Source organism: Hetaerina americana, unplaced genomic scaffold (genome assembly GCF_022747635.1).
Source record: "Hetaerina americana unplaced genomic scaffold, ioHetAmer1.1.p SCAF_8, whole genome shotgun sequence".
Classification (NCBI taxonomy): Eukaryota; Metazoa; Arthropoda; class Insecta; order Odonata; family Calopterygidae; genus Hetaerina; species Hetaerina americana.
In genome coordinates, this window is record NW_027287427.1 from 39439402 (window position 1) to 39462709 (window position 23308).

Here is a 23308-nt window from a genome sequence, read left to right on the forward strand (position 1 = left end):
ATTTATAATTCTGTAGTGAAGTCAATGTATGATAAGGAAACGTTATGGTTTTCATGGAACATTATTTAGTTAGGAATAAAGGTTGTCCTGGAGCTTATTAAGTAGCTATTAGCTGTCAATGATCAGATACTTTCTGCAGCCTATGTAGTGACAATGGTAGCTCAGTGGGTTTTTTAGCGATATTTATATTAGTCGTGTTCATGTATGACACCTACTGCACCATCTTGCCTACAGAAATTAAATACGTCCTCATAAAGTAAGAAGAGTAAAAAGAAGACCTTGGGAGGGAAAAATACCAGAGGAGGAGGATACAACTAGATCAGATGAAAAAACGCACATATTTGTGCTGCGTTCAGCAGTTGATATTGCAACTCTATGCAAAATCAGCTGGCAGACTTTTTGTTCATTAATATAACATCTCTCTTAAAAAATGACCCTGATATGTTATTTCTTTTTTTAATTATTAGGTTATCAAATATTTTAGACTCTGGCATGTCATTGTGATTTAATACATTTATAATGGCATGACAATGGCATAAACATAACTAGTGAAGTACTGAATGGAAAATAGTGAATACTTGGCAATTAATGTTGGAGTAATTTCTGCGTGCAAGATCGTTTTCGAATGGCTTTAGCGTTGACCTATAGATTTAGTGAATTTTATCTTTAATTTTCCATTTTTTCCTTCCTCGCGAATACGTGTTGCGCGCAATTTATTTTTCTTTTTGAAATTTCATGATGGTCGGAAACACAATAGTGGAATAAGGAAACGAGATAGCGTAAAGGAGTGGTTAGGTACAAAAGGAGGAATCTGAGGCTCACAAAAATACGTAGATAATTATTAGAGACCAACCAAAACCTATTTAATTTTTATATTTCTTCTGATCTGTCATATCATTTCCAGGGGTTTATTTGTCATTCCCAGCTTTAGTATTGAGAACCTCATAATATTGACTCTTTCCTGTGAGTTCTTCCATATCCTGAGGAATCTGTAGGCTACGTCTTGTTAAATCATTTCTTCATTCTAATCATGCAGTGGCACTCGTTATGGGCGGGCATTTTTTTATGTGAAGTGTTGCGTCGTCTTATATCTGAGTTGGCCTTTCTACGTTTTCCAATAGCCGGAATTTCCGCCCAAAAGTATAATGCCGGAACTTTTTCCTAAAGCCGGAGCTTGGGTAATTCTTTTCGGGGAGGTACTTCAATTCGGTCGAAAAATAAACATACCGTTATTTATGTTATGTCGTTTTTTCAGTTCCCTGCAATATAATCTCCTCTGCTTCAAAGTTTTACTCTTCCTTTTTTTTATAGGTCGGTTTGGGGGTGATAAACGTGAAGCTGGTGTTATTTCACCGACGTGCGTTCTCGCAAAGCTTTAGCGAAATCAACAGATTTAGATTGAAAATTTAACTTTCTTCATCCTCCGTTTATTTGCTATCTTTTTTAGTTTGTTTATATTCGGCGAATCCTTTTTGGTTAAAGCTCTGGAACTTACTCTGTGAAAATTTGGTGAATGCTTTTCTTCGATGTTTAAACTTTCCCTATGGCCTTTCGATGGTCTAGACGTCTACGTATAGTAAGATATGATAATGGTAGCACTCGGTATCCATCTATTTAGAACCTAATGTTTATCATCTGTTCCCATTACGTTGCTTTTTTGATGCAGTTTATAAGCCTTCAGAAAGGATTAATTTTATCGTTAATCTATTAGCCTGAAGGTTTCAGCGAAGATAAATTTGAAAATGCGTCCTGACTCAAACGCCGAGTTTCAAAGGCATCTTCAAAGGCATTACAGATCAGTCAAATTTCCTCCCAAGTAAAATATAGGGTGATTATGGGAAATGAAGTACGGAATAATAACGAAGGCATTTGTGTAAATGGGAAAAATATACGTCATGAGGCGACAGAGGGACATTTTTATCTGATATTAGTTACTGACATGTGACTCTTTTCTTACGAATTTGTTGTTACTACTGCAAAAATATGGGTATTTTATTGTTTGACTTAACCTGAATTTACTTATTATCATGACCTCCATTTCAAACCATCATTGAAAAAGGATAGAATTATTGCCCTGTGTTTTTCCTCATCGAAAGCTAGCAAACGTAATAATATCGTCTTTAAAGTGGCAGATTACATACGAACGACCTGCTATAAACGAAATGGAAATAGGTGATGAGGATATTGCGTGCTGTGTCCACCAAGGACACCAAAGTAATGTAATAATGAGGCTGAAGTTAGAGGAATGATGGCTAGAGACTACTCAGGTTTATGACACATTTTTGTTCTTGACATATAGTTGCTGTTACTCTGTTACACGTTTATAGGATAATGTGTAAACACATTTTTCAATCTCTCATTAAACGGAGGATTGCTATGTCCCTTGATTTATTTCAAATTTCCATCTTAAGGTAGAATTTTTCTAACATTTTTGATAAATTTTATGAACGTTAACAATATTGTTGCGCTTCTCCACATGTCCCTCCATGTAGATGCCTAATTTAAGACGCAAACATTGCATTAACCACTCTTATTTTGACATTGAGAACTAAAACCAATGGGATAAGCTATTAAGTGCTCTTCCCCATTAGTGTATTTGCAAATGATGAGCAGATATTGAAAAAACAACTATTTATCAGAAAAGGACAGGACTGTTGGTATTTTGATTTCAATCCAACATACGATTTATTTCATTTATTTTACAGTAAAAGGTTTTTGCATTATTTTTCATTGTTTTTTCAATGTATCTTTTTTATTCTATGACGGAATTGAGCATTGAGATTCATGAAAGCATTCCCAAAATTAGTTTCACGTGACGAGTGATATTTTGTTCTTCGAGTGATTTTATTACAATGATTGCTGTAAACTTTAGCAGTTTGACGGATGATGCTATTGCATTTAATCCAAAAGTGATTACTACGAAAATATTGTTTTAGAGTAAACGTACACTGCCCGGCGTTTGGCAATATTTACAGTCAGACCTCTCGATGGTAAATTGCAGTAATAGCTGTGCTCAAAGGTATTTCATGGTAATTTTGCTAATGTGCACTTGTAAAGAAAGATTTTTAAAAGTACTCTGGAGCACCAACGCCGCTATTGTTCGTAGAAACTGTGATAAAATAAACTTTTTAAAACCAAGCATATATTCTCCCAGCTCCGTCGAAGCTTGGTACTTCGTGTCCCCCTCGCAAATGCCCAATGCAAGTTCAAATGCGTATCACCACTCTTGCATTTTTTATTCCATCCCGTAGCTAATAAAAAGTTTCATATTTCCCCCCCATTCAAAATTTACACTTATTTTTTTCTCTTTTAGACATAATTCCTCGTATTCGTTTTGAAACCTGTCGATCAAGTTGTTGAAAGCAACCCAAAGCCCAAAGTTACGGATACGTATCCATTCTTGGTCGCGATTTTTATTTTCGATGTAATTTTTTCTTAATTCAATTGTTTCGATCCTTTCAGTGGGTCTGAGCAGCCACTGAAACCAATGAAAATTATTTGTAATCCTCGGTTACAATCACCTCAGGCAACTTTCCTAGCTACCTCTAGTCTGCCCTCTAAATTTACTTTCATGAGCCACTGCCCGTTTTACACTATGTTATTGATCTATGGGTAAAGCTCGCTGGAGTATAGTATCCCCTTGATGTTCTTTATATATTCTACATATTTCTTTAAATATATCTACATTGCTTGGGAAGGAATCGAATAGTTCTGTAGAGTAAAATACGATTTAAAATAGAATATAATCTTAGGTATGCTATGGAAGGGAAACCACGTATTACAGGAATAAAACTAAGACAAAGTTTTTCTTATTGTGTTCCCAGAATGTCACGTGTTGAAATCCTGCATCAGTAATAGGCGTTTTGTTGCGCTTTGGTGTAATGCCTTGCTTTGCGCCCGGGATAATAAAAGGCTTCATCAGTCTGAAACCTAATTACCTGAAATCCAATTAAATACATTTATTAGTGTTATTTTATATTTTTTAAGTATGTCTCGCGAGTTCTGCTTGAGAATGTTTGTGTGCGCGCGCAACTTTCTTGTGCGCGTGAAACTTCATTATTAGCTTCAGATTTTTCCTTGGCAGAAAGTTACCATCGAGCGAACTTGGAAAGGTTACTTTCAGAAAAATGCGGCGCGGCAGGCTGTTTACGCCTAGTTTGGTTGTCCCCGAGTTCAATCAGCCGTATCTAGGGAGTAGAGGGACTCGACTGCGAAAAGGTCACGGCAGAAACGCCCTCGCCCCGCCCCCCACCGAGCCGTTTTATCCTAACCCGACGGACAGCTCACGCTGTCGCATCTTTGCGGAGGCCGGATTGGCTTTGTTTTTGTATCCCCTTTGCTTTCCGCATCTCTGTGTTTTTTGTGCCTTGCTGCGGCAGCCGGAATGTTTGGTGGTAGGACTGGGGGTGGAGTTGCGCGCAGAGGATTATGGGTTGATATTTCAAAGAGTTCTTGTGGGGAGTTGGATGCCAAAGGAGCTAGGGGATGAGATGAGGCGAAGAGTTGCGTGATGCGTCACTCATTTCACGGAATTTCGATTTTTATAGAAAGTAAAATGTACCTCCAAGCTAACTAAAATCGGCTGCGATGACGGGGAAACATTACCCAATTTTTCGTAGTGCGTCACCTTCTTTAACAATGAAAAAATTCGTGAATCCAGATAAACCAGTGCTATGCTCGCGTCCATCCAAGTCGGATTCAATATTGAGATGTAGCTAGATATATGAGTTGTTTTAGGAGAAAATTGTTCACCAGAGGGCAGAGGTTCTCAAAAATCAGTAATTATGGGAAGTAATTTTCATGGGAAATTTAATAATCACCTCACAGTATGCCATCTTTATTGATAGATAGTTTATTGATAGTAAATATCAGTTGTCGAATGTTATCTTGTATCAAAGTTCACTGTTCTACACCAGGTCTTGCGTCAAATATAAATATAAACATAGCACATAATGATTTATAAATTTGACAATAGGTTGAGGATCCGATTTGTGATTAATTTCAGTTATATTTTTACTTTCTTTGGTTAAGTTAATTTTCTTTGCATATTCAGGGGAAAGGTTGCTGGGTCAGTCACACAATAATGGAAAAATGTCAACAGACTACTTCCATAACGAGCACAAGGCTAAATAATGTATCTATGTACGTACATTGCCCCTTTTTATATGTACTACAAAGAAATAAGCAACAGAAAATTTTGTATAGGAAATCACGCAGCACGTTCGACTAAAACTTAACTTTCCTTTTAAAGATTTTTTGTTATTCCCGTTGTTTCTTTTTAAGTTGTTATTACTCATAGTACGTATGCAGCTTTTTCTACAACTTAATCACGCTCTGTTTTCCCGTTATATATTCAATCCATTTTATATTTCGTACTCTTCCCCTAATATTTAAATAAGTGAATATTTGTGGGTAGAGCTCAATAGTGTAGCATACGTATAATGTGAACAAACGCACTGTGACAAAACGATTTGTTGGCATTTTTAACGGGTAATATTCAATAAACGGTGTAAATAAAATCATAGCCTAAAGAAAACCGATGATAAAGTCATCTTAGTCTTCAAAATTTTAATCTTTGATTGATTTTGACGCCATTATAATCAATTGGTTATGTTCTATTTTCAAAAATCAGCAGGTATTAAACTTAAATGTACAATACTAAATATTAGCCGTCTAAGAATGCCGATCATGTAGTAATATTCATTTAAATTTACTTTGGATCAGATGCCATGCATCATAAATAATGTCATTAAACGGAAGTATGAGGCTTCATCTCTTTCAGGTTGGTAATAACTACTTCCTCAAATAAACACTGATTATCTCTTAATGACGATTGGATTGATTCTACCATTGGAGATCTTCAAGAATGTTTTCGCAAGAAAAGTAACTAATTCGTTTTGAAATAAGCGAGGGAACTGGTTCGCGATTGGCCTGAGGGAAATATATTGTGATTGCTAATTTTTAAATCAACTCTTCTCCTTGAAATTTTAGTCGTCACGTATAACTTCGAAAGTCGACATCGAAAGCAGAAGATTGACACACACATTGACACAATAATCGGGAGAGGGTGTGGGATTGGACAATACTTCATTTTGAAATGATTTAATGTATAACTTCTTACTTCTATAGAAGAAAATAAAGCAAAGCATTAATTGATAATTTAATGTGGAATTCAGGGTAGAATGGTGTCTTGCAAGTGGCTTAGAGGGAGAGAAAAATGTCAAAATTCAATATAAATCCAATAAATGCATTTCCGTTGTGTTGTACGACTTGGCTCCTGTGAAAAGACGCAGTCATTAGGAAACATTAACTGAAAGGCATATGTGAAGAATCCATCTGAAGATACCGTAGTGTCGACATTTTAAATTTTAGTTCATCCATTGATTGATTGAATGCGGAATATCCAGGCATTTTCAGTATACCACAGTATTCATCGCGAGGGTTAAAATGCAAGCAATAACAGTTTCTCAGTACCCTTGAAATTTTTCGGTGGGTGACGGAAGTAAAACCCAACGCTTTCTAACACGCGCGCAAGTTCACGGACAATGGTGGGTCGTATGAGGAAAGGTGCCCGGGCCGGGGAGTTTCCCGCGCGGTGGGTGGACTGAGAGGAACAGACATTTTTATCTCGCGGCGGATGGTGTTTTTCCGAGCCGGTAGATTTTTCCGCCGCGATCCAGAGGCACTCGCTATCGATCCCAACCGGCGCGACCACATGCTCACACTCTAGGCGCATCCGAGCGCGGAGACAGTCCCCCGTTCGTTCGCCGGAGGGGTCCTCTTTTTCGGTCGGGAACTGGATTGGGGAGGAAAGAGGGAGAAGGGTACCCTCTCGACGCCACGAGGGGAAACAGGAGAGGGTCATACTCACTAGAGATCCGAGAGGTTTTCGAATGGAGGGAAATTTTTATGCATGGGTATCTAGATGTGTGTGTACTTATCCGCGAGTAATTTTTTATTTATTTTGGGGTATATGTCGAAATTTGTGGAAGGGTAGGGGACTCTTTTTGCACGCCAAAGGATGCCACGGGATGGTTGATACGAGCGGGGCGGGAACTGATGATAGGGAGCTTGGAATTTTGAGGGAGAGGAGATACTTAGGTCACCTCCTACGTTCTATTCCTTTTGAAAACATAGAGAATAAAAAAAATGATAGAGTCGCATCGCTCACTCACTCATTCTCTCGCTCTTTTCCCCCGAAAAAGGATTCAGAGCGTGGTGGTATACGTCATTCAGTTTTTTTTCGCGCACGCCATTTTCCCCCTCGCTTGGCGTTTCTCTCTTTTTTTTTAAATATTCGATGCCTGCTCCATTTCTCCCTCCCAAGGACGGCGGCGCCGCAGAAAAAAAATGAATGTTGAGCGAGGATTTCATTCCCCCGCGCGCGAGATCCGCCGTGTTTGTTGTGTGTTCATTCTGGCCTCACGCCATCTGCTAAGCGGCACAACGCATCACGCTTGCAGTGGTATTGCAATCGGCTTAACCTCATTATTCCGAAATGCTCTGCTGCGGATGATCGGGCGGCGCTCCGTCCCAATCCCCCACTTCCCTCCCGCCTACCATTTTACTTTCGCACGATGGGGCAAGCAGTTTCCTCGTGCTCAATGTATTTGTCCAAACCTCTCGAACGCCATTGGCATTGAACAGACAGGATGAACAATGGCGGGGTCGGTTGATGGCCGAGTAATTTCCAGCCATTCAACGTTGGACGTGCTAGGCAGTTCTTTCGAGGCAAAGCTGGAAGTGCGCTCTTTCCTTCACATCGGATGTTATCAAAGTGAACGGTGCGATCCATGAGGAGGACGTCTAGGAAATAATATTGGAAAAGACGGGCATGCGGAAATTTTAATAGCGTAATAACTTCTAAATTACAATTGTTAGGTTATCTACGGTATTTATTGGTAAAGATTCAATACCTTTGTTCCTATGTTTAATTTAAAAAAAAATTAATCCTTATAAGTACATCTGCTAACAAATTTATCTCTCTAAAAAAACTTCAACTTTGGAGACTATCATCTGCACATTAGATCAAATCCTGTTTGATAGAGTTCTTGTTTTTGAAACTTTTGAGCCGAACGAAACTTTTTGTGAGTATGCGGACAACCAATTTAAGCTTTTCGGGAATCTATAATTACAACGATGATCATTGTTTAACTCATTATACTTCAAATTCCAAAGAAAATGCGGTAGATGCCGCAACAGTAACTTTAAACGGAGTCATCCGCTAATATGCATTTCAATGCAATTATTTCACAGTGTAAAAATCATTCGCCTTGACCGGGATCCCGGTCCACAAAAATTCATCTACCTACATCTACATAATACCCCCGAAGCCGCCGCAAGGGCGTGTGGCGGGGGGTGTTAGGTCACCGCCCGTAAAAAGGAACAAAACCATATGCAAAGTCAACTCATACATGCAAAATTATACCCGAAATGGAATATTTATAATACTTGAGAAACTTATAGTGTTTATATTATTTCATACGCGTTAGAATTTGATGAACGACAACTTGAGCTATTCAGACGAGCGCTTATTGTGGGAGAATACTGGAATATGTTGGACTGACAAGTAAGCGCATCTTACAAACGGCCTAAAGAAGTCACAGGTGTTCCTTCTCAAATAGAAAAGTGCTCAAAGCCATTAGTTATAAATTACCAATGGGATTTGTTTGGTTAAGGTAATTTTTGGCTAGGCACACAGACTATCTACGAATTGATTTCTAAACCTAAATTACAATGAGCGCAACTTCAATGCCGCACATTTTCTTCCTTATTTCATCCCATACAACATCGCCCCACTAACATGGTCCACCTAACAACCTACAATATTCCTTCATCCAAAGCTATCAACGAAGTACAACTTATGCGTTAAATAATCCTAAAGGAAACTACTTACTATGATAAATGTCGAGAAATAATAGCAGCTTGAAGAACCTGTTGAAGTTACTCTGAAGAAAGCCATGTTGATTACCATACCATCCAAGACATCCAAGATAAACAACTCGTGAAATATCCCACAAGAGCTGAATCGTTCGGATAAACATTTTCCACATTAAACGCCAAAAGATTTTCCCATGAAAAATGAATAAAGGTCGGTTTTACTGGCTTTATGATGATGGACGGGAGAGGTTGAAATTTTTTTCACATCCGTAGTTTTTATGGCTGGTTGAATTACATATCAAAATCTCTGTTCTCAAAATGTTGCCCAAGTGTTCCCGGCATCGAATATAATTAACTTATAACGACATCAAACGATTCTTTCCTTTGAATATACTCCTAGGCCCCTTGGCGTACGTGTGCCTGGTACGCAATTTTCTTGCATTTTAGAGTGCAGTCATTTCGTGCGATGGTGATTTAAGGACCGCATATTAAACGGTATCACCCAGATAAAATGGAGGAGATATCACCATTCAATTCCTAACGGTGCTCAGAATGAATAAATGATTCACGTCAGCCGTGGAGTTAATGAACTTTTGAATGTATGGCCGAAAAATTGCTTTTCCCCGCTCTTTGTTTACATCCCTACATAACGAGCGATGATGAGTGGACGAGATAATGAAAGATATTTCATTATCTTGTCCGTAGGCATGTAAATGTAAACATTACATTTCTCAATGAGTAAATTGCGCGTACATTGAAAATGCGCAATTTTCTGCTGCAAAGTTCCTATATTCGACCCTCTATCCCCACGGTCTTGGTCTTTGGTGCTTTAAATATGTCCGACTATGTTAATTTAGTAGTTCTGAGTAGTACTGAGTAGAGTAGTATTTAGTAGTGCTGAGTCTTTTAATAGTAGTATTTGAAAGTTTACTCCGAAAGCTAGATAAAATCAAAATATATTCATGCATGCATGCACTCAACGATTACATTTACGTATGTAATTAGGCTTAAATAACGAGCAGGAAGAAGCAGACCTCTGTGTTCTGTGGCCTATCTCAGCGTGCCCGTGAGATTATCACCAAGGTTGAGTTTCTTGAGGTCACCAATTTTAATATCTTGGCTAAAGAGTGACAGTGTGACATGCACGAGCCCTTTTTCTCGATACGCCCATGCAGAAACTTAAAAATTTAGTAGTTACTACCACTGCCGACACAGTTAAACTTCAAACCGTTAGAGAGACCGTTTGACATGCTATAGGTGAGTTTGATCATTTCCCCATTGATTAAGTTTGTCGTTACGTTTGATAAAGGATGCATATATAAATTTTTAAACCAACTGTATAAAGTTAATTTTAAGGACTCCATATATATAGTAACATCTGAAATACCTATAAATATAAAAATCTATAAATATATGAAACATCTGCATATTGTGGGCACCTAAAATGAACACCATATCCAGTTGGTGATATATAGTGATATATGTAGTGTGAATTGGGGTATGCAAGACCATAGAATAAATGATAGTTAACTCTCCTCGATATATAGTTACAATTTTATTCTTTGACTACCTTTCTTTGCGTGTTATTCCATTCATAATCCTTTTCTATTCCAGAAATATACTGAAAGTTTTCACTTATTGTATAAAAATTAATGTCGCAGGAATTCGGAGGAAAATTTCTTTCCTATTATCATTTAAGATGATTGATATTGACCCTAAGCGTCATGTATAGCGTAATTAGCATGAGCAAGCAAGCATAGCAAGTCCGTGAGAAAGGTGGGTATTTTAAAAAACGTATTACTTTTCACTTCCATTCTCCTCCAAGCGACTGAATAACACTGAAAAATCAAAAACCTGTAGGGAAGACGGATACCTATCGTGCGTAGTGGGAGCCAAAATGTTTGGTGAAGGGAAAGAAAGGATATATAGCTTCGAGTTAGGGTGGAAACGATGGACGATAAGTGGAGCATTGGTAATATCGTAAAGGCCCTGAAGGATATCCAGCTCATTGGTCCGAATATCTCTACTTAAAGACCCCGTTCTCTTTGCCGGAAATGATACGGGACGCATTTTACGTCTAGCTCGAATGAAGTTCTCTCTAGAGGAAAGCTTCGAAGTAAGATAGGAAATAAAAATATTCAACGAATGTGGTGTTGCTCGCTTTTTCCACTTAATTTTGAACTGAATGCTAGTATGCACTCCCGAAGGTTTTCGCGTTAAAAAGATCCAATGCATGCTTATAGGAGTCTGTTCCTGGTACTGAATTATCAAACTCACCGTTTCTCACGTCTGGCATCTCATCGGATAGTAAGTGAAAATGCCTGAAGCTCAAAAACCCATTTCAGTTACATATCTAAGAGCAAAGGAGAATGGGACAAGTTGTTTTTCTAAGATCTTTCTCTTCTCGTACTATGAATCAGAGTAACGCAAAATAATTTCATTAAGGGGAGATTCTCACCAGGTTTTAATTTTAGAAATTGTCTTTTACTTATTCAGAACTTTTCATCAGCAGTCCTATCCGTGTTTTAAAGACAAAACTTGACATTATAAATCTGGTGAGCCAAGGGAGGAAATTGATAGAAGAAATCCGAATAATCAGAAAAATTGGATAGAAAAAAACATTGAAAGGTGATGGGATATCAAAAGGCCATGAAAGAAGGGAGAATATAGAAGAAGCGGAGTAGGGGAAGGAATATGATAGTTTTTTTAGATATAATTAAGGTAGGCTGAAGCAATACGGAAATGAAGGAAGTAATTAAGGGGAGTAATGAAGGGAAAACGATGAACATTATATAGATAATAGTCGCTTGCCCGTCATACCCTATAAGTATTCGTCCACAGCTTACCTTTTAATGGCTGAATAACTTGAGTGAATATGCTTAGTATACACGAAGTGTTCATTGATATGCTGCTGTCAATATTATTAAATTTTCTAGAATTTCAAAAGGTGGATGTATAAGTAACTACTGTTTTATATACCCAGGGACGCAAATGACTTCTTTTTCGATAGGAGGTTCAATTGTCCAAGACAATTTCAATGCACACGTAAATCCTGATATATTTAATGAGTGAACCGTAGCCATCTTTGATCTTGAAATAATTTTAAACTTCACACGGTACTGATTTGTTAGTTTATTAAATTAGTGGCGTACATGTTCTCTCTTGCGTAGTGTAAAAACGTATATGTATTTCCATGCGGTGAATAAAACTTCTAAGTGCATATTTACGTCTTTTCCCCATGAGCAGGTATGCCAAGGGCTTGGAAAAATCGGGAATTTAAAATATCCTCCTCTTGCTTGGTCCTGAGGATTTTTGATTCTAGAGATCACTCTTTATCTTTACGAATTAAAAGAAAGTGTAAATTAAAATTCGGATCAGTCGTGATAGTTGAAAATTAGCCTCCGTCTCGATAGAATCGAAATGTGTTCGACTGTAGCGTGCTTGTGACCGCTTTCAGCGATAACATTCCGTATGTTGCGGCTTCATTAATGAATGCTCTTTAATAAAGCCGATATCTCCGTACATCAAACACATGATGTACAAATCTTGTTGGTAAAAAATATCTTGGGAAATAATAAAAAACATGGAGTGATGCAGGGAGAGATAATGGACATTTATGGGTTTACACATCTCTATGTAAACGTGCCTACTTTCATTTCCCCTCCTTCCTCCTCTCAATATACGGCGTAGCATAGTCTTTATTATACTAGAAACTAACGCTAAGATTAAGTACGAGTTCATATTGAATAAGGTATTAGCACATTTGTTGTTTTCCTAATAAATAGAGATTGAAAATATCAAATTCCAAAGAAACTGCGGGAGATGCCGCAACAGTAACTTTTAACGGAGTCATCCACTAATGTGCATTTCAATGCTACAATTTCAGAGTGTAAAAATCATTCGCCTTGACTGGGATTCGAACCCAGGTCCCTGAATATCCGGTCGAGTGCTTTAACAACACCTTGTTCCTTTAAAAGCCCCAAAATTTCAGAGTTTAAGAGGACGCCTCGGTAGCTTAAGTGGCTAAAGCATTCGACCGGATATTGAGGGATCTGGGTTCGAATCCCAGTCAAGGCGAATGATTTTTACACTCTGAAATTGTTGCATTGAAAATATCAGTTTTCTCTGAAGGTAGCGACAAGAGTGCCGCAATATGCGATGAAAAGAAAAATTATTGTATCGTCGTAAAAGCGCAGCTTTTTAATCCATGCAAGTCACTGCTTAGAGACCGTCTCTGGCTTCACAGCCATTACTTCAAGGCCCTGGAATCGAGTTCGCTTACTTTTCACAGAATTTTCCTTGTACGTAAGCCAAGCTACCAAGGGTTAGTCTTTAACCGACCTCCATAGCCGAGATAAACCAAGATAAACCATCTCTCCCTCACGAGATATTTTAATGAACTTATTGCGTGTTAGCTCGTGAAGCTGCCCGCGGCCATACCCTTGCACAAATGCGCACGCCTCATTTGCGCAAAGCTCCTTCAAAGTACAATGCATCTTCCACCACCTTGAGTTTTGCGAACATCGCCCTTAATTATCTTCCACCTTCAATTTCATTCTCCCTCTCCTCCGTCAGCTTGCCTTTTACGTCGTTTACTACGGTCCCCGTTGGCCTTGACCCCTCAATAACAAGCGGCAACCCACTCCTTAGGCGGCCGTCTGAGCATGCCCGCGCGACACCTCTCCTTCCCCCTTTCTCTCTCTTTCTCTCTTTTTCGCCGTCGACATCACGGTAAACATTTTTAACCACCCACGTGGTGAGGTCGCGGTAAGCGCAGCCAATACGAACACGACAGACGAAATTAAAATGAAAAAAATCAGTGACTTTATAAAGACCCATGCACCTAGAGCGTGTTCGAGGTGTTCGAGTGTGTTCTCCGTACTCGGACGAGTTGTCGATCTCCAGATGATACTGTTATTTTTTACTAGCTCTCCTCTCCCGACGCCTCAATCATATTGCTGCACGAACTAATTTTCTTTCTCTTCAGTATGACACATTACTTTTTTTCTATCCAGAAAGAAATTCTGGCCAGAAAAATCTGCGAGTAACTGAACTGAAAATAAAACTGATGACATTCATCATTGATAGATCTTAATAAATTATCAACTTTTAAGAATACAGTATAGAAAGTAAAGAATGCCAATGGCTATACTGTTGAGGTCTAACTATTATTCTTTGAAAATGATAGGGAAATAATATAGGTTTAAAAAAACCTCCCTGACTGGCGTATTATCATTTGCAATGGTTTACCAGTCAAGATAGATTTTTGATGGACTTCTAGAGGTTAAATAAAGGTGCACTTATTTAATCCTTCTAGCACTACTATAAACACCATAATATCCTACGTCACAAGCATTTTTTAACTCCATATTTTCTATCTCCATTCACCCCATCCAGTATGCCCTATTTTGTCATATCTCTGCATAACCTATCCGGCTAGGACCAGTTAGGTTCTATTATTATGGTCCTAAACGTTACATTATCGTTCATTATGTCTTGCGTTCACTTTTTCCTTCTCCTTTGTATATCTCCAAATAACCGTCTCCCTCTCTCTCTGAACGTAGGAAAAAAAACCCTTAATAAGTCCACACAAAATGTTTAATTTACCGTTTCAGTTTATGCACAGCTTATGCAGTCATTTCCAAGGCCAAGTATGCATGTAGACTTTAAAAAATCGGGGCTGGTCACTTTAAAAAAACCGGGCACGGGGAATGTTCGTTGTTTTATGGTCTCATCCAAAAAGGAGTCATTTTGTCTCCTATCTCACCACATGGACTTGGTTCACTCCAGCCTATCTGTGTGAGTTAAGTGAATTATATGTTGAATATTTTTGGTTGAAAAGTGTCACTATTTTTCATGTACGATAATTAATGAAGCCAGGAAAGTTAGATGCATAGAATTTTGATGATCAACGGAATGTTGAAGATGAGAGAACGTTGAGAAATCGAGGTATGGGGGGGATAGAATAGACATGCTGGGATGGGAGGAATGAAGGGAGGTATGAGGTATGCGGAATTGAAGAGAAGTTTATTGTGGTGTGAAGTGTCTGATTTTATCTTTATAGGCGAGGTTAAGTAATGTAGTGGTGTTCAGTCTGAGTCAATCGATAGCCTACCTTCAACGGTAGACTACCAAATAAAAGAATCTATGAAGTATGACAGTTGTAGCAGCGGTAAATTATATTTAAGGGCGCGAAATAATTAGACTTCAGTGAGAAAATTACTTTCTTTCAAGTCTCGATGGGTAATGACGAAGAATTTTATTCTAAAAAAAGGTGATGAATGGTGTTCTAAAGTATTTGCATGGAAATAGTTGAACATTAATATTAATGAAGGCCGAAATTTAGACTAGAATACTCTTTAACTGGCACCTAATTCAGGTGCTCGAGTGGTTCATTTTAAAAAATTCTACTTGTATTTGTGCTCCTATTAAAACCGTATTGGACCTACAAAGTTCATGGTATTTTCCCACTAACGTTATTTAAATTAGGAAATAATCTTTGACGGGGGATGGTAATTGCAACGGAAAAGAAAAATTATTATTTTAGCCTTTGTTAGATTAATTCAGAATAAATTGGGTACATTTTCTATCAATTAAGGTGAGAGTCATTTGCTTATATTAGTTTCAGATAAGTTTCCCATTATTTGCTACAGTTTTGCATAGAATCAACAATTCTTCGAGATATAATAGTGAAAGAATGATAGGAAACTAATTACTTAAAGAGTAATCTAGACTGTTTCGAAATTACATACTGTCTACTCTTGCGTGCATCTAATGCGAAAGGATCTGTTAAAAGTCCGCACTAAGTCGAAAAAGTAGGCAACCAAGGAGAGAGAGACGGATCTTCAGCGCAAAAAATCTTTTAAAACTTAAAAGCTTTGCGTTTCACCATCCAGAAATTTGATGCAGAAAAACATGTTTGCATAAGGTGTTGCAAACATAAATTCACTCCTCACAGCAATGTCATACTAAAAAGCTGTCGTCCTAAAACGCCTCTGCCACGCCTTGTAATGGATTACATGATTTTCAATTAATCTTCTTTCGTCATTTAATGGAAATGATGAGTTCGAAGGAGTAATATTATTCTGCAGTATCAATTCATATAACATGTTCCTATGACGAGGAATCACTTTGATTGCCATGATTAGGTTGCGCTATAGACACATTAACGGAGAGAAGGGAGGAGTATCAGGACGAAGCTTCTCAAAATTGTTGCATGTACTACGACCCGTAGTCACACATGTTACACCACTTGTGGTCAGGTAAATGTTCCTCGTTTAATATTCCGTCCCGAGAGAGAAAGAGATATGCAAACTGGTGGGAAATTAAATTTAAAAAACGCTAAGCTTTCGCGGGAGAAATGTTAATCACTTTGACCTTTTGAGATAGGTTTCGTAATTTTCGTTAGATATTTACTGCATCATGATGATGAGGATTAAGAGTAGTCGATTCCGCAAGAACAAAAACGTTTGCATACGATAGGAAATCGAACTGCTATAAATAGTGAGAAGAGACAAAGAGTAAACCGTCATTGTGCAATTAATAAAGTCGTATTTTTCCTTCATATGGTGAGTTTCCCCGACTGCGTACTTATTTGAACACGGATTTCTTTATTTTTGTGACAGCTTTGAAGTCCGCGTGTACCTCAATCGCGGGTGATATCCTTGGTGAAATAGACTCTTTACATATTAATAATTTTCGGGATAAATCTTTTTTCTTATTATTTGTTACTGTTGGTAAAATCTATATAAAAAGTATTCTTTCAAAGCTGAGTTTATTTCGGGAGGATTTTTTTTTTCGAAGTTTAACATGGAAAAATATGTTGTGCACACGACAGAACAAAAGTTGTGCCCTGGTGCTGACGTCGTGGGAATAGGGGACCGAAAAGAAATGCCATGTGTGAGGAAAGGGATTGCTTTTTCCCGGCCTTGTTTTTCGCGAGACATTTTACGTCCCGTGAATTATTCTCGCAAGCTCTCTAGATGAAGCGTGCGCTCTCACGTGCCTCCCTCTCGCCCCCCACTCTCCATGTAGGAAAAAAAAGCAAGGACCCGTTACATCACGTGCTTTTGCAATCATTGACTCAAGCGAATATGCGCGCATTAAATATTTAGCACTCCGCCAAGTTCGCGGGAAATCGTTCCCATTCGGATGACGCACGACTGCCACCGCGGACCCCTTTAAAATATTTTAAAGCAGCGGTCCTGAGTGTTGGAGAGATGCTTTACCCCCTCCAAATTCGGGAAACGCTGTGACCGTGGTGGGGAGAGGAGTTACTTGACACAGTCTACCGTTCGACATATGCAGTCGAGAGGAGGCCGGATGAAATTTTCAATTTTTCAGGGCAGGTGCGACAGCAGAAGAAATAAAAAAGTCGGGAGCTCCATTTTTACGCGTAAAACGCCCCGTTTGCAGCATTGTCTCAGCCGATTTCCGCAAGTGCTGCACTCTGCTCCTCCGCTTCCATTGAGGTGGTGCAGTTTTCGCCCGTACAATTTTAGCGCTCCTCCATGGTGATCCTTAGGTAAAATCGATCGCTTCCCCATCTGAAGTTTGAGCTGCGCGGCGTTGTCTAAACGAGCACTTCGGAGCTTTGCCTGCATTGAAAGAGGGATGGGAGTATACTTGAGAACCTAGGAAGTGGTGTCCTTTAGGTTCGTATGGTATTATTCATACAAATGTTATTCGATTCAGCCCAGGAAAAAATTGTGATCTCAGGAAAAAAAATGTTTTTCTCATAGCAGACGATGTAGATATATATTTTGAATAAATGAAAAAATAAAATTAACCTATTGTTTAACTTGGCACTAATATTAGTTTTTGAGATAGAACATGCCATATTCACATAAATTCGCAATGATGACGTTTTGAGGGGCATTACGGAGCGAATTTAACGTTTTTTCCTCCATCTTGCTCGTAGTAATATTGTGACCTGACGTCTTTACGATTCAAGACGCTGTTAACAAGAGAATTTCGTCTCTCCTTATCTCTGACTGGAGAACGGCAAAGGACCGTTAAAAATGCATCTCCTCAAGTTTCATTCTCGTTTTGTTTCACCCCATCTGTTTAACACCTGGTAGGAACTAACAAGGAGAAAATATTACCCAATTTCGAATGATAGTTGGAATAGAAGCCATAGCCTCAATGTTTGTATTTGAGTTCGTGTGAAATGAGCTCCACCCTGATAGTTCAAAATGATCTTCGGCCTAAGCATTTGATGGGACTCTTTATCACAGCATATTATTTGCATCATACCCGTTGATGGATCCCAGGGAGAACAATCTCAGTCACGGAAGTATAGACCGTGTACTGTCATTCCGTGAATGAAACGCCTTTGTCAAAAACCAAAGTTCCTGTAGGAATATATGCCAGCGTTACCATACATGACCAGAGTTCTATCTTCATCCGTTATAACTAACTTTTTTGTCTATAATCCTCAGCAGGATTCCAAAAACATATTAAGCTGAAATATGGGATACTATGTTCCTTAAGATTTGATCAAATTTTTTCGCAAAGATTAGTGTTTTCATTACATTTTTTTAAATTTCCTACTCTTGGCGGTATTTTGACCAGGCAGTGTGAAAGGATACGTTTATTGAAAATATCCATCATACACAGCCCGTTCGATTCAGTACCAATTTTGCAGAAAAATATTTCCGTAATTTTGGTTTTTTTCCGTTTAGCATTGTCGTTATTTATCGATCCAAAGATGGTGATGACGGCCACATATTTCTACCCTTTCCCTTCTTATTTGTTTTAATTTAAATTTTAATTTATGGGTCCCCAGGGACTGAGTTCATGCATGTATCGCATCACCGATCATACGCCTCTAATCTTTGGGTAAACAGCACTTTCGATCATGCCCGAGGCAGGATTCAAAACGGTACCTTTGGGTCGTATTCATAGAAGGAGACTTTGGAGTGATGAGGAAGATGAGAAGGCTTAGGTGACTGCAATATGCCTTCATATCTCCCGGAAATTATGCTTCATCCACGTCGACCTCCATCACCGTGGCCCAACCCTCCTTTCCCTCTCAGCTGGTTAACGTCTTTATTTTCGACCTATCAACCAATCAAATTTGTTTAATGGGTGAAGTGAAGGAAGGTTCTGAACGCTCTCTGAAACTGTTATTTGCTGCGTATCCCGTAGACTTCCTCTTGTTTGAAGTACATTTTTATCTTGGACAGTTCTCGCTTCCCTCTACCTACCTTCATATTGTCTACAAAGCCCATTCTCTTCCTTTCACTCATTCGATCACCTACCATTCTTCTATCACGGTCTTCAACATGCTAACACATCCTCCACCCAATTTACATATCTTCTTCGCCTAAACTCAGACTATACCCCATCCTGTATGAATAAGCAAAATTAATGAAGCAATGGTCAAAGTCTCCTGAACTTTATTTTTAGAGTACTAGTGGTATTTTATATGTGAGATGGCCTACAGTTAGGTCATGTTCGCCGGGATAGTTGGTGGTAGGATAGATGCTCAAGGAACAGGGAAAGGTGGGAGAGGAATTCTGCGTCGCCATTAGTCTACTCCTAACGAAAGGTTGTAAGTGGTCCACAGTTCAATGTCTCATCGAACGGATGGGACACTCAACTTATAGTATAGTAATACCTGCGTGGTTCCCAATTTGGGATCCATATACCACCGAAAAACTCTGCTCCAGCCGGGATTCGAACCGGGGCCCTAAGGGTGGGAAGCTCACGCCAACCTGATCCCCACATCACTAAAGACACAATCTAACAAGACCCCTTTGGACTAGTCCCCCGTTACGGTGCCCTCTATGATGTTAGGACGAAAATAATTGTTACTGGAATTCAAATTGTCATTTGAAAGTTTTCCACGGAAATCAGCGTCGTTCAGACATCAGTTGTCTGTTTTGTTGCAAGGAGCAATCATGAAACCTAATTAATCCTTGACAAGGGTCCTCTTTGGAGATGGAGGAGAAACTTCGGTGACTGCCGGCAATACTCCGGAGAGATTCCCGGGAAAAGTTTTAACCAAATTATTAACGAACAGTGAAAGTTTTTAATAAGCTGGAGTGACGACGAAATTTTGTTTTTCCGCCGCGCGTGAACGATAACAAGGAAAGAGTAGCGACGCCGAGGGATAAGAGCCTTCAGTGGAGGGCGTGAACGATACATCGACACGACGAATAAAAAAAATTCGACGTTAATCGAAGTTATTCTTACTCACACGAACGACAGAGAGCGAAGAGGCGTGAGCGAGAGTTTGTAAATGGGAACGCGGACTAGCGGCAAACGTCAGAGAAAATGATGGTGAATGAAGGAAAGTCGAGGGAGAGTTTTTGACGAGAGTCCACTTGTTTTTCAACCGCAGTTATATTTCCACTCAAAGAAGCCGCGAAAATTCGGACCAAATGCTGAAGTTTCGTGACATTGGCCCTTATCTCAACCGGGAGAGGTATTGTGAAAACTGCCATTGAAGCACTTTCTCGTAAAATCATAATTTGTTATTTTTTATTGGAGGCGTGCCATTTTTTAATTACACATATGGTATTGAAGTAGTACCGAAGTTGATCATCAGAATGAGTTTTTAAATTTTTCCTTACACTCTTTTGAGGAAGTGTTTCAAAGAAACTGTGGTAGACGGCACGAAAGTAATTTTTAACGGAGTCATCCCCTAAACATGCATTGCTAGTCAACAAATTTCGAAATGTAAAAATCATTCGCCTTGATCGGGATCCTGGTTTAAATTCTGGTCAAGGCGAATGATTTTTACACTCTGCATTATTGGAGCGTAATTAATAAATTAAAACTTTAAAATTGCTAACACTGAGCAAATTTTCTCTTGAAAAAATAATGACACGATGGTGCTACTCTCCCAGGGAAAAATAACATACTAAGAAATTAAAAATGTAAAAAAATCTGTCTAAAATAGAGTTGGGATTCCCCTGTAAATGGAAACTGTAAACTTCGTGAAAAACGCTAGTTATTTGAATTAGTTTAGGTGGCTGCCATTTTCAAATATGTATCAGATATATTTGAACTTTCGCAGTTTTCAAAATTTCATAAAGAACAGTTTGCGGGTACATGCAAAATTCCAAATCAGCGTGAATGCAATGTTAACATTACTTTCCCTGCTGCATGTGGACAGAGTAACTACGGTTCCCTCTGAGCTTGGCTTTGAGGGAATATTTAAAAATCAATTCCAATATGTTCAAATATATGATAATATATCTGTGCTGACTTTTGAGGAAAATGAAGAATGGAGAACCCTCGGCCATTTGATGTTTTCAGGTGGAATGAATGGCCGTATATTTTGAGCGCAGGGATGTTACATTTTCTCCATTTTGTTCCTCGACCGAAGAGCGAGCGAAACGATCCCGCGGGCGAAATTGTCAAGGTGCGTACTACAGTGAAGATGCGAAGGATGTGAGAATGATGACAACGTGGAGACGGCTGCGCAAACAGGAAATGAAGTTTGCTCGCTTCCCTTCGCAAAAGCGAACGGAATTTCGGGAGTGAAAGTGACTGATACGAGTCCAAAACCCGTTTCGCTCCGGGGTTGGAAGTTGAAGACGAACATGCGAAACGGCCCGGTTCCGGAGAAACCTAATGGGAGCCTTATCATTGCAATTTCAGTTGCCCTGTAATGAATTCAATATGATTTAAGTCTGAGAAATAATACTGCTCGTTTTATGATGGCATAGGTAGATAAAAATCTTTGGGATAGAAAAGTTAGCACTTAATTCGAAAGAGCAATCTTTACTCTTGAGCGATTCAAGTCAATAAGTGATCGTAATCTTCCTTTGAGATTCCATAACAATAGGAATTCCAGAAAATAGGTTAGCGTAGTTAGGAAAAGATATGAACTAATAAAAAATAATGAGAAGATACTTTTACAATGATGAGAAGGTCTTATTCAAGACTGTAATACATGGGTATAAAAAAGGAATATATGCAAGAGTGGTGTTCATTATAATTAGAAACAAGCAGTTTTGGATGAATTCAATAAATCACTTGGATCAGTGGCGTTAGTTACATGGAAAAAATTGCGTCGGCTTAAAATTCTGATAAAAGCGGCGTATATTATATAGCAGTGTTTGAGCTAACCGATAAATTAATAAAAATTCATCAAAAGCGTGCTTTCATGTTGCGACTAATAAGGCGACGTTTTAAATTTTTCCGTGAATGCTGACGTTACGTGTGGGCAGATATAATCATTTAGTTCGAAATAATTGTTAGTCTTAAAAAACCAAAACCTATGTGATTCCATTCATGTCTAGTTCGAAATTCTTTCAGAGAACTTATACCACACCACAGGGTGCATTCCAAAGGTAATGCAATCAAATTTCCCGCCCTGCTCCTATTGGGCGTAGTGGGATTACATCACTTGGATTAGGTGGAATGAACGCTCAGCTGTATTGTCGCCATTGAAAGAAGAAGGTATTATCTGTTATTAGCTATTATCAGTAATTTCTTGTAGTAATTTCGAAAATATTTGTCCAAATTTGTTTGTAGATTTGAGTAAAATCAAACTAAAATTCACCACACAGTTAATTCTTCGATATTTTTCGTTGTAAGGTACGTGGCAGTTTATTGTCCAGATGAGCCGCTATCTCCGGTTCCTTTGCCACGACATCATGCCTTTTATTTAACTTCAGGTTGGAGAGAGAGAGAGTAGGAATGAATGTTAAAGGTATGGGAGCTGTGCAAATTTGATACTATTGACTATAAAGTTCTTGTTTCAGAACTCCACCTTAACGACCAATATTACCGGTAACACTTATGTTCTCTTCAAGTTAGTTTTCCACCTTGGTATTTAAATATTAATAAATTTTTCTCACACACATTAAGAGTTCAATCTGTTCACGCGGACTCTTACTTTCATATGAACATGGTCGCTTTGGTGTATTAATCCAGTCAAACTAATTAATACTTGGTCATTATCCTTGCTCCTTGAACTTCCCTCTTAATTGGGAACTGACGCCAATAAAATTTTTAACTGACTTGAATGTAACAAAAATATTTGATGGTATTAAATTTTTATGGTATCGATACTTTTCAAAAGTCATATAGTGAATCTTTCCAATTAGGTAAAAAAATTTCTGGAACATAATTATCTACATTACAGAATTTTCGATTACTTGCCTTGGTTGCTAGACATTGTGCATTTTTCTATGGATGGAGTTTTTGAAGTTGGATATTAGTTACGGTGGGATAAGGCTCGGAATTTGGTCACCAAAAACCGAGCGGCTACCCAATCAAATGTGAACTAGTCTTTTTTTCATTCATGACTTGCTGGAATAATGCAAAATTAGTTCCTCGGTTGAATGAAAAATTAAATTCCACCTTTATTTGCCTCTCTTTTTTTATCTCTCACTCTCAAAATGCTCGAAAAGAGACGATCAAGAAAATTTTTTTATGAATATTTTATGCCGTACTTACCTTTAAGAAT

General features: G+C 38.5%; 1 protein-coding gene across 1 annotated transcript in view; it reads left to right on the forward strand.

Annotated features, from left to right (window-relative positions):
- The window catches only part of LOC139697860 (uncharacterized), a 531364-nt gene that overhangs the window by 293803 nt on the left and 214253 nt on the right, over nt 1-23308 (forward strand). The gene's annotated exons all lie outside the window — the stretch shown is intronic.